Source organism: Callorhinus ursinus, unplaced genomic scaffold (assembly GCF_003265705.2).
Source record: "Callorhinus ursinus isolate GAN/ISIS: 27379988/994484 unplaced genomic scaffold, GSC_fseal_2.0 scaffold17, whole genome shotgun sequence".
Lineage (NCBI taxonomy): Eukaryota > Metazoa > Chordata > Mammalia > Carnivora > Otariidae > Callorhinus > Callorhinus ursinus.
Genome location: NW_027397079.1, coordinates 16254252 through 16266443, shown reverse-complemented (window position 1 = coordinate 16266443; position 12192 = coordinate 16254252). Strand labels below are relative to the sequence as shown.

Below are 12192 nucleotides of genomic sequence, written 5' to 3'. Positions count from 1 at the left end.
TCCCGCAGGTTGAGGCGTCAGTCCCACAAGACTCACCCCCCAACTCCAGACACCAACCACAGGTTATCACCTCTGCTTCTGATCAACCAGCTATAACTCGTAGGTTTTCATGACCCCTCCCTGGGTTCAGTAATTTGCTAGAATGGCTCGCAGACCGCGGGAAAACAGTTTACTTACCAGATTGCTGGTTTATTATGAAAGGATACAACTTAGGAACAGGCAGATGGAAGAAATGCCTAAGACAAGGAATGGGGAGAAAGGATTCAGAGCTTCCATGCTCTGTCTGGGCATGCCACCCTCCCAGCACCTCCACATGTCTACCCACTCAGAGGCTCTCCAAAACCCATACTTCAGGAATTTTTATGGAGGCTTCATCATATGGGCATGACAGATTATTAACTCAATCTCCAGGCCCTAGCCCAAGATGGGAAGGGGGGCTGAACATTCCAAGCTTCTAACCGTGGCTTGGTCTCTCTGGTGACCAGCCCCCCATCCTGAAGCTGTCCAGGAGCCCACCAAGATTTGCCTCATTAGAACAGGAGACACTTGTATTACCCAGGAAACTTTAAGGGATTTTGGAGCTCTATGTCAGGAACTGGAGTCAAAGACCCAATATTAGAATAGAAGATTCTCCTAGAACCTTTATCACTTAGGAAATTCTAAAGGTTTTAGGAGCTCTGGCCAGGAGCCAGGGTTAAAGGCTAAAATATATATTTCTTATTATATCACAATATCACAATTCCCCAATCAGTGTTGGGCATGTAAGTTGTCACCAGTTATTCCCTATGATATTTGTTACATTTAATACTTTAAAGAACATATCTCAATTTTTGTGTACTTATTTTTCTAGGCAAAAAAAAATTTTTTTAATATCTTCAAGGATATTGCTTTCAAGAAATTTATACCAATTCACATTCTTACTAACACTGTATATGTAGACAGCATTAGTTTTCACCCTGGCCTACATTGGGTGTATTAGTTATCCATTGCGGGCTAACAAAGTACCCCTTAAAATTTGTCAGCTGAAAACAGTAAACATTTATTTTCTCACAGTTTCTGTTGATCAGGGATCTGAGCTGGGTGTTTCTGGCTCAGGGGCTCTCATGAGAATGCAGTTCAGCTGTTGGCCAGGACTGATGAATCAAGGCTCAACTTGGGGAGGATCCACTTCCAAATTCACTCACTGGCTGGTGGCCAGACACATTTGTTCCTTGTCATGTGGGCCACTTTATAGGGCAGTTCACAACATAGCAAGCAGCTGGCTTCCCTCAGAGCAAGCAAGCAAGAGAAAGAAAGTGCCCAAGAAGGAAGCCTCAGTCTTTTTATAACTTCATTTTCTTTAAAATTTTAGGCTCCACGCCCAACATGGAGCTCAGCGCAGGGCTTGAACTCACAACCCCGAAATCAAGACATGATATGAGATCAAGAGTCAGATGCTTAACCGACTGAGCCACCCATGTGCCTCTATAACTTCATTTTTGAAAGAAATGTCCCATCATGTTGCCATATTCTGTTTATTAGAGCAAGTTACTAGGTCCAGGCCACACTCAGGGGGAGGGTGTTATTCAAGGGCATACACACCAAGATCTAGAGACTGCCCTATCACAGTATATTGCCTTTCATAGTATTTTCATTTTAAGATAAAGCTTGGCCAAAAATAACCACTCAATTTTATTTTGCTGTGTTTACATTTATATTACTTGTATAGTTAAACATGTGTTTATTTACTAAGTTAATATTTTATCCAGTAAGCTAATATGTATTGAGCATTTACTATGAGCCAGACACCGAGCTAAGCATTTTCTCATGTAGTCTTCCCAACAGTTCAGTAAGGCAGGGACTATTATTAACCTCATTTTACAGATGAGGAAACTGAGGTACAGAGAGATTGAAGTTATCAAAGGTTATATAACTGGTAAGCAAGGGAGCCCCACAGTCCGTGCTCTTAACCACAATCTTATCCTATCTGCCTCTCATGCCCGTGTTATGTATTTGTACTTTAAGCATATGTCTATATCCCTAAACAATATCTAAGACTGTTTTAAAATTACGCACAACTGACATTATGCCTACAACTATTTTTGCAATATTCTTTTTTTCACTGAACACCAGCTTGGGGATTTCTCCGTGTTGATAAATGCACACACGTAAATTCAGTCATTTTAACTACTCTGTAGTATTCCGTTGTATGAGTGAAATAAACCAGTTTCTTTTCCTACTAAGAAGGGTTATTTGGTTTCACGTTCTTCGCAGTTAAAGGTCATGCTACACTGAACAGCCTTCTATATGTTTTCTTGGGCACATTTGCGAGACTTCTCTAGTGTAGACACCTCAGATGAAACTGTTGGCTACCAGGGCTCATGCCTCTCCACGATTGTTGTGGCAGTCTCTTTGCCAGCAATGGAGAACAATTTCCACCGTGCCTTAACTGAGTAACAGGCCGAAACCACCGAAATTTATTTTCTCATAATTCTGAAGGTAAGAAGTTCAAGATCAAAGTGTCGGTAGGTTGGTTTCTTCTGAGATCTCTCTCCCTGGCTGATAGACGGCTGTTTCCTCCCTGTGTCCTCACGTGGTCTTCCCTCTGTGTCTGTGTCCCGATTTCTTCTTATAAGGACACCAGTCCTACTGGATTAGGGCCCACCCATATGACCTCCTTTTAACCTTAATTACCTTTTTTAAAGGTCCTATTTTCAAATACGGTCACATTCTGAGGTCCTGGGGGTTAGGACATCAATATATGAATTTTGGGGGGGACACAATTCAGCCTCTGCTACTTACCAACACTTGGGTTTATCAGTCTGGATGGTTTTAAAAAATCAATTGAGGGCACCTGGGTGGCTCAGTTGTTAAGCGTCTGCCTTTGGCTCCGGTCAGGATCCCAGGGTCCTGGGATTGGCTCCCTGCTCGGCGGGAAGCCTGCCTCTCCCTCTACCACTCCCCCTGCTTGTGTTCCCTCTCTCGCTGTCTCTCTGTCTGTCAAATAAGTAAATAAAATCTTTAAAAAAAATCAGTTGAATGTTTGTAAATGATATTGTGTCATTTGACCTGTATTGGCATGTCTATTTTCCCTACTAGACAGTAGTTCTTGAAGTTAGGGCCTTTGTTTTACTAATCTGTGTAATCCCCGCTGGGAAACCCTAGCTGGCATTTAGTAAATACTTAACATTTGAATTGCATTTTTTTAAACCAACTTGAAGACAAAGGCCGGTAGGTTCTATGGGCTTTGCGTGGTTAGGGCTCTTATTACCAGAATACTTTTTGAAGTTGTTTTTATTAATTTCACGATTCATCAGGTACCATAGTTGTCATTCATGTAAATGATTCCCTGACTCAGCTATCCAGTTTGCAGTTTATCAAAACTTTCTGCTTCTCTGCTTCTTTTGCTATGAGTCTCTGCAGAGTATTTCCTGGATTCTTAGAAATCCCAGTATATCTAGGCAAGGTGGGGACACAGTGTAAGCAAAATACAAAATCAACCTAATTCGTTTTGGTTTTTAGTTCAAAGGGATGAATAAACTGAGTTAAATGAAGACTGAGAATGAACCTATAGATTAAGTAATCTAATTAGAAAAGATACTTGATCTAAGTATGAAGCATTTGTTTTTATATATTCCTTTATCATTTTATGAATGATATAATTTTATAACATTTTATTTTTATTGTTTTTTTAGATTATTTATTTGAGAGAGAGAACGAGCACAATGATGGAGAGGGAGAGGGAGAGGGAGAAGCAGGCTTCCCACTGAGCAGGGAGCCAGATGTGGGCTCAATCCCAGGACCCTGAGATCGGGACCTGAGACAAAGGCAGGCGCTTAACCAACTGAGCCACGCAGTCGCCCCTGGAGGAGGAATCTTTTGATGATTTCCCGAAGAGATGCAATCTTATAAGCAGTCCAACCAGCATTAGTTATTTGAATTTCCAGAGAAGTTTCCAGGATTGCAGTGATGAAGGGTCTGTGCACAAAACCCTCTCCACATCCATACTGTACAGACCCTCCACATTGCTATGATATTCTAATCCACTAACCATTGATAAACTTGCAGGGAGACTCAGATTCCTCACCTTTGTTGTGCTCTGCCTCTCTGGAGACCTGTGTTAATGGACATGGGGCAGCTTGATCTGTAGATGGTCCATGAGAACTTGGCCTTAGGGAACGAAAGTGCTACAGGAACGAAACCACTCCGTGGTTGTTAATAAAAATTATTAGAATTATTATTAACATGACTTTCAAAAAATAAATAAAAATAAAATAAAATTACTTTCATGTAAGAATCGGTCTACTTTTTCTGGCTGAGTAGGTTACACAGTGTCTTGGGAGGATACCAAAGTGCTAATTTAGTGTGACTCACTTCCCCCTTAATGTTCCAAACAACTCCTTAATGTTCCCAGTGCCACACTTTATTTTTAGCTTTGGCCTTCTGCAGCACTTGACCTTTTGCCTGGTTAGAGCAATGTACTGTGGAGCTCAAACCCACAACCTCCCCTGTCCTGTGCAACACAGGGAATGTTAGATTATACCTTCTCTGGAAGATCTGGAATTGAGAATGGTCTTTTTAAAACAAAGTAAAACTGTGTATATGCCCACGCACACACACACATCCTTTTCGTTACATTGCCTTGCATGCCTGGATTATAGTCATTTCTTTTACATCTCTTCTGCCATCTGCTGCGAGAGATTAGTATCATCTTAACATTAATGAAGATATTTTTTTAAAGATCGATTTATTTATTTGAGAGGGCGCGTGCGTGCACACGCACACACACGCACACAAGTAAGGGTTGGGGCAGAGGCGGGAGAGAGAAGCAGACTCCCCGCTGAGCAGGGAGCCCGATGCAGGGCTCGATCCCAGGACCCTGAGATCATGACCTGAGCCGAAATCGAGAGCCAGATGCTCAACTGACTGAGCCACCCAGGCGCTCCTTGATGAAAATATTTTAAAAATGTAGATAAGGATCTTGTACCAAAATAATCATCCCACTCGTTTGAGAATAACGAAAGCTTGGAAACAGCATTCAAAAATAGAAGAGTAGTTAGACCGATCATGGAATTTCCATGCCGCCATTAGAAAGGATTACCACAGATTTTTTTATTGAAATGGGGAAATGCTAATTATGGGATGTTAAGTGAGAAAACTTGAGTCCCAAACTACAAATGCAGCATGACCTTTGTCACCATGCTTGCTCAACAGCCCCCTAATGGGCTCCGTCCACCAGGCATAACCCCTACAACCCATTCTCGGCATCGGAGCCAGAGAGGTCTTTCAAAATTCAAATCTAATCTTGTCCGTTCCACACTTGATACTCTCCAACGAGTGGAACCTTTAGGAAATGTCCGGGCTCGTGAACACGGGGTCCAGAGCCCTTGGTAATCCCGTCCCTGGTGCCTTCCCCACCTCCTCTCTGGGACCTCTCTTCCACCTGTCTGCAGCCCTGTTCTTGACATTGATGAGACTTCGACATGTGTGCCTGCTGACTAGAAGTTTGTTGCCTTCTTTTCGCCTTGATATCTTCTCGTCCTTTACATCTCAGCTGGGAAGCTTTTCCTCATCCCTACCCTGGCTTGCTTGCTCCTTCTCTACGCTTCCATTGCTCTCTGTGTGTCCCCTTCTTGTAGAACTTCCTTCCCTTTGATGTAATTGCTACTTTCCTTACCCAGGAGAGCTGGGTCTCTGTCATGTCCGTTATTTTGTTCCCAGCAGACAGCACCACAGGGTAGGCACTCACTAACTGTTGAAAAATAAATAGTGAACATATCTGGTAGACAAGCTGGTTGAGAGAAATTTTTGTTGAATTTGGGATGGCTTTAAATTTCCTCTTTCTTGTCATACTAAGACAAAATTATTTTTTATTGTGGTAAAAAAAATCCATAACATTAAATTTGCCCTCTTAACTAGTTTTAAGTGTACAATTCAGTAATATTAAGTATATGTGCATTGCTGTGCAACTGATCTCTAGAGCATTCTCATCTTGCAAAACTGAAACTCTATGTCCACTAAGCACTAATTCTCCTCCCTTTTTCCACCACTTTGGTAATCACTTTTCTACTTTTTGTTTCTATGATTTTAGATGCTTCCTATGAGAGGATTCATACAGTATTTGTCCTTTGGTGACAGGCTTCTTTTGCTTAGTATAATGTCCTCGAGGTTCACCCATGTTAAAACAAATTTGTGATATGAACTCCATGACCTCTATAACTAGAAAAGTAGTATCATTTAGAATCATAGGAACTTGAGGTGACTCTAGAATTTATGCGGACCAATTTCCCCCACCTCAAACTTCACTTAGTTCTAGATGAGAAAGCCAAAAATAGAAAATTAACTTGTCCAAGGTTAAAGGTTTAATAATGGCGAAATTGAGCTCCACAAAGATAAAAATAAGTAATAAAAGTGTTTAGTTCTTTACAGAGTCTACAACACGTTCTATGCTTTTATTTTCTGCTCAACGTTAACTGTTCAAATATAACTTTATTTTCTATTATTCCATTTCCTATCTGAAGTGAAAATCACCTGCATAAGTTATTTCTTTGTTAAGAAGGTACACTGAAGTTCTCTGTTAGGAATTGTACTTCTGCAATTTTTTTTTCTGTAAAATGCATTCCCCAGGTGGTCCAGATTTTGCATTCTGGGCATGGGGATCCTGTAGGCATGAAGAGTAAAAGGGTTCTTCAGGTTTCTGAAAGATTTGGATTTTTGAGCCATGCAAATATAACAGGGCTGGAGTCACCGGACAGGAACCAGAAATATTTTTAGTCCAGCTGCTTGCTACTGTGTAACATTCTCTCTTCCTACTCAAAGGAGATCTCATAAACTACAATTTCTCAAATAATTGCTAAAAAAGATCTTCTTGTTCTCGGTGGCCAAACTAGTTCATTAGTTCACATGTATTTTTGAGTCTGCTCTGTGCCTTGTTATGTAGAGACAGTTTAAGACATGTATTTCCTGATGGAAAAAAAAAAAACAAGAATCAGCGACTTTCCAAGTTAAGGGGAAGGGTTCTTAGCAATCCTGTGGTCAGATCCCCTCATTTTATATGTGAGAGACAGAAGCTCAGAGAGCGACCCAGAGTCAAACAGCTAGTGAGTAATACACTAGATTTTGGGATGCCCACTTCTGACCTCCGGGCCAAGGAGGACATCACAACCTCCTGGACACAGAGACTCTCACTCATCTTGCTCTTTATTAACATTTTCTTCTTTTTTCCTAATTTACTTGTCAACATGATTTTCAGCCTTGACTTAATATCCGCACTGGTTTTTGAATCATGAGGAGAAAACCCGGGAGATTTCTAGCCCACAGTGATTTAGAATAGTTTGACAGTGTGTTCCAACACTGAAGGGATTATTTTTCTTTCCTCTACTAGGTAGAACCAAGAAAGGAAATTCCAAACCCCAGCTGAGACTGGGCCCTGTGATATATAATATATGTGCCTTGCTTTATGGGAAAGAATGACTAAAACCTGCTTTGGGAGGGATCTTTTGCTCTGTGCTTTCAGTTTTGTTTATGACTGTAAGATAGAAGTTCGTTTGTGTCTAAGTGATGTTGCAGTCCGTTTTGGCAGTCTTTCTAACATAAACACCACATTTTATGTTAGGATTTGAGGGGAAAGAGACTCCCAAATGTTTCACTGTGATTCGCCCTTAGAGTACTCTAAAACACTGTGAAAATAACTTTAGGAATTTTTATTAAATGATAGAATGGTTAGTACTTTGTGCTACTTTATGACTTCATAAGTTTATACTCCTGATGTGAAATTTAGTGAATATATGTGTAAGTAAATAATTGCATTTCTCTGAAATGTAGGAGAAAATTATATCATTACGATACCTTGTTCTGTAGCGTTCCAAGAGACCAAATACTACTATTCTTTGAACAAAAAAATTACCCCAAGCTATGGTTATGGTGCAGAATAGGCATAGTAATGTAGACTATGTTTATGTAAATTAATTTAAGGAAATGCATACTGTAACATTTGCTAGATGTTGTCCTGTAACTAGGACTAGAGATTTAGGTACTTAAAGTAATGCCAGCCATAGACAGGGCTTGGTGCTCCTTCGTCCCTGTCACCTTCCACAATCCCACAACAGACTTAGGTTCAGGATCAGCTAAAATGTTCTTCTCCACTGGGCAGAAATTTTCTCTGTGTTACTTCCTGAAACATAGATGATCAGAAGTCCTGTTTCTCAGTCTTGCTGTCATCAGATTGATTTCATACCGCATCAGGTACACATCAGGTGCCTGTTTGCTGGACTGTCCTCTCTCCAGAGATATAAGCTGACATGGACTGCTCACTTACAACATGAAGAGTGGGAAACCCACTCAGGCACCCTCGGTGAAAAATCAACCAACCAAGTTCCAGTGGATGAGCAAGAGGTCTGGAGGTAGATGACGGAGGCTCTTTTTGTAAGGGTCCCCGGAAGACGAATGAGTTGTCCAATATTTCTGATTGATGACCTCAAAGAGTGAGGGCCTTGGCCGGCATTGACTTTCAGCCTCTCAATTTTAAGTCAGAAGTCAATTTCAATATAATTTACTTCTGTGATTGCACCATGTTGTATTTGCTTATGTGCCGGAGTTCTGGGTAAACATCGCAGAAACCTCTCCTGCAAACTTGTATTCTTTTCTGGCATCTTTCTACCTTCTGCTTTCCTGGCAAACCCTTTCTGAAGTGTACTTTGCTTTTCCCACTCTCTCGTGCACACCACGGTCGCCGGCTTTGGCTCTCCTTCCCTTTGAAGTTACTCTTGCTGAGGCCTCTTGGGACCTCCACGTTGCCAGACAAAATGCACGTTCTCCAGTCCTTGGTTTATATGACTTCTCTGGAACATTTAGCCCTCCTGAACACCCACTGCTTCCTAAATCTGTATTTATGCTTGGCTTTATTATACGACATCACATTCTTTTGGTTTTCTACTCTTCTCTCTGGCTATTCCTTTACAGGTTCCTTGGTGGGTTCCAGCTTCTCACTCCTTAGGTGCAACGCTGCCCAGATGCTATTCTCATTTATATGTTCTTAGAGTCACTTTCATGCACATGCATAGCTTAGGCATCACTTCCGTGGTGATGACTCTCATACCTGCATGTCCAGCTCATACACCTCTTTTGCTCGAGCGTCAAATGCATCCGTGTATAAGCTCCACCTCAGACTTACCATGTTCAACGCCTTGCCCCACCTCCCGGGTCTCCAGTCTCTCAGCCTCTGTCTAGATCAGATAACTAAAAAGCGTCTGAGGACTGTAGCTCTCGCTTTCCGGCCAATACAGGGGTGCCTGAAGGCTGGTTGGGGTGGTGAGGCCCGGGGCAGCTTCTGGAATTTCTAATCAACCTGATCAGTTCAAGATGGACCCTGTGGTCTTGAGTTATATGGACAGTCTACTACGGCAATCAGATGTCTCACTGTTGGATCCTCCGAGCTGGCTCAATGACCATATCATTGGATTTGCCTTTGAGTACTTTGCCAACAGTCAGTTTCATGACTGTTCTGACCATGTCTGCTTCATCAGCCCCGAAGTTACCCAGTTCATCAATTGCACTAGCAACCGAGCAGAGATTGCCATGTTCCTTGAACCCCTGGACCTCCCCAACAAGAGAGTTGTATTTTTAGCCATCAATGATAATTCCAACGAGGCAACTGGGGGAACCCATTGGAGTTTGTTGGTTTATGTCCAAGATAAAAATAGCTTTTTTTCACTACGATTCCCATAACAGAAGCAACTCAGTCCATGCAAAGCAGGTCATGGAGAAACTGGAAGCTTTCTTAGGCAGAAAAGGAGACAAACTGGCCTTTGTGGAAGAGAAAGCCCCTGCTCAACAAAACAGCTATGACTGGGGGCTGTATGTGATTTGTAAGACTGAGGCCTTGCGTCAGACCTTCTATAGGCAACAGCCGGAATCACTATGCAGCTACTCACTCCTACTTACATCACAAAGAAACGAGGAGAATGGAAAGCTCGCATTGCCAGACTTGCCCAAAATTAGCTATCAAAGTGTATCTGTGACTTTTGAAGTCTCTTCTTTCTGCCCATCCCCATTTATTGGATGGCTGCTGTCTCAGTGCTTGAAGGAAGATGCCTAGTAGAGAGAGGGAGGCTTACTGTTCTCATTTTTCTCTGGAAGAACGTCATCCTCTGCATTATCCAAATGGAAAATATCACTTTAACCCTAACTTGAGAGCAGTGTGCTCTGTGAAAATTTCTTCAAGTCATGTATCAAAACCTTAAAACCACGCTATCTTAACATTTATTAATTCCCTTTTGGTCTCCCTTATCCACATTGGCTTATTCCAGAGGAAAAGCAGTGATCTTTAAAGAAATCAAGTATGTGTGAAATCTAGAGGAATTCACGAAGAACACTACAGAAGAATCAAAAACTTATTGCACAGAGATCAGCTGGCTAGAAGCAGGTCAAGATCTAACCTAATTCAAGATCTAAATATTAAGAGAATCAAATACTCGTTTCTGTGATATCTCTTCCACTCACCATGCAGAGGCTTTCCTGGCTATCTTTGTAACCTTTGCAGATATTTGATAAAGATGACGTTAGCCCATCTTCCCCCATCTGATTCCTGGACTGCTTTAAGAAAGGGGGAACCTTGAATAACTTCATTAAAATATACGGCTGTTAGACCTCTTAGTTCCCTCAGTGAATGGGTCGACTTGCTGCTCTGCATTGGTAGCGGCTTTTCTTCACTTTGTCTGTTAGCCATGCATACGCTCCTTCCTTATAGCCAAAGTTCTGTGGTTTTAAAACTCGTAGCTGATAACTTCCCTGTTATTTCTAATATTGCTGCTTTCTGATAGTCTTAGTTTTCCTTTCCTCTCTGTCTGTTAACTGGCAGAATTGTTTTCAGTTATGTCATGGTGATATCAGGGCTATTATTGTATCTAAAACTTGCAGACTAAAAGTTCCTTTGTTTTTGCAATTATAAAGCAGAAAAAGTGACCTTTCTCAACCTTCCGCTTAATTCAAAATGCAGATGATGTTATTTTTTTAAATATGGAACCGAGAATAAAAAGAAATGCTATCCCTCCTAAAAATAAAGCGTCCGAGACTCCCGTTCTTTCTCGTCTCACACTTAAGGAGTGTAGAGGAGGCTACTTCCTGAACATCTCTCCCATATTCTCTGTCCTCTCTGCCGGGGATGGGGCGCTGTTTCCCCTCGCCCAGACTGCAGCGGGTCCTCCGAGCTGGTCTACCTCCTCCAGGCTGCCTACCTCTTCCCGACCCACACACACTGCTGCAGGGGTGACCCTTCTTCTTCTTCTTTTTCTTCTTCTTTTTTAAAGATTTTATTTATGTATTTGACAGAGAGAGACACGGCGAGAGAGGGAACACAAGCAGGGGGAGTGGGAGAGGGAGAAGCAGGCTTCCCGCTGAGCAGGGAGCCCGATGCGGGGCTCGATCCCAGGACCCTGGGATCATGACCTGAGCCGAAGGCAGGCGCTTAACGGACTGAGCCACCCAGGCGCCCCCAGGGATGACCCTTCTAAACTGCAAATGTCATCATGTCACTCTCCTGGGTACAGTCTGTCATTCCCCCCTGACTTAAGAGTAAAGTTAAGTCCTTGTGGTTTTGCACGCCAGGTCTTTTTTCCTTTCTCCACAGAGCCAGTTTGCAACGGCCTCTGGTGAACTTCTTCGCCGGGGTTCTTAGTTGCTTCTGGGGCCTGTCAATACGTGAGCCCCAGCACACGTAGCTTACGAAAGCTAAACCTTGGGGTAAACCTTCCACCTGACCACGATGCACGGTCGATACTGCCTCTATTGGGGGGCCCCCCATGAGGGTGCATCCTCCCAGAGCCCAGACAGAGCAGTTGTGGAGGGGGTCCACTTTTCCCTCTGTCCTCAGTTACCTGCTCCCCGACCAGATGTCACATATCGAAAGATAAATACAACACGGCTGACTGTCCCCAACAGAGCTGCCATCTTCCTTACTCAGTGAGGAAACCCAGTGAGCGTGGGTTCTCTGGGCTTAGATGCTGATATACTCAAGGGGCAGACAGGAGTTTGACTAATTCTTTTCTGTGTAACACTGCTCTTATATATTAGTTATCAGATATTACCTCAGACCTCCTTCGGACGTTCTTTCTGTAATGTAGAAGCTACAATGATTTGGAGTACAAGTGATGGTATCTAACTCAATGTGTTGTCAGCAATAAAGACATTTAATAATCTTGCAAGTTAAAAACTCTG

The 12192-nt window shown here is 42.4% G+C and overlaps 1 pseudogene; it reads left to right on the top strand.

Annotated features, from left to right (window-relative positions):
* Nucleotides 1-9339: 9339 nt before the first annotated feature.
* Nucleotides 9340-9978, top strand: LOC112834540 (sentrin-specific protease 8-like; annotated as a pseudogene).
* The last annotated feature ends 2214 nt before the right edge of the window (nucleotides 9979-12192 follow it).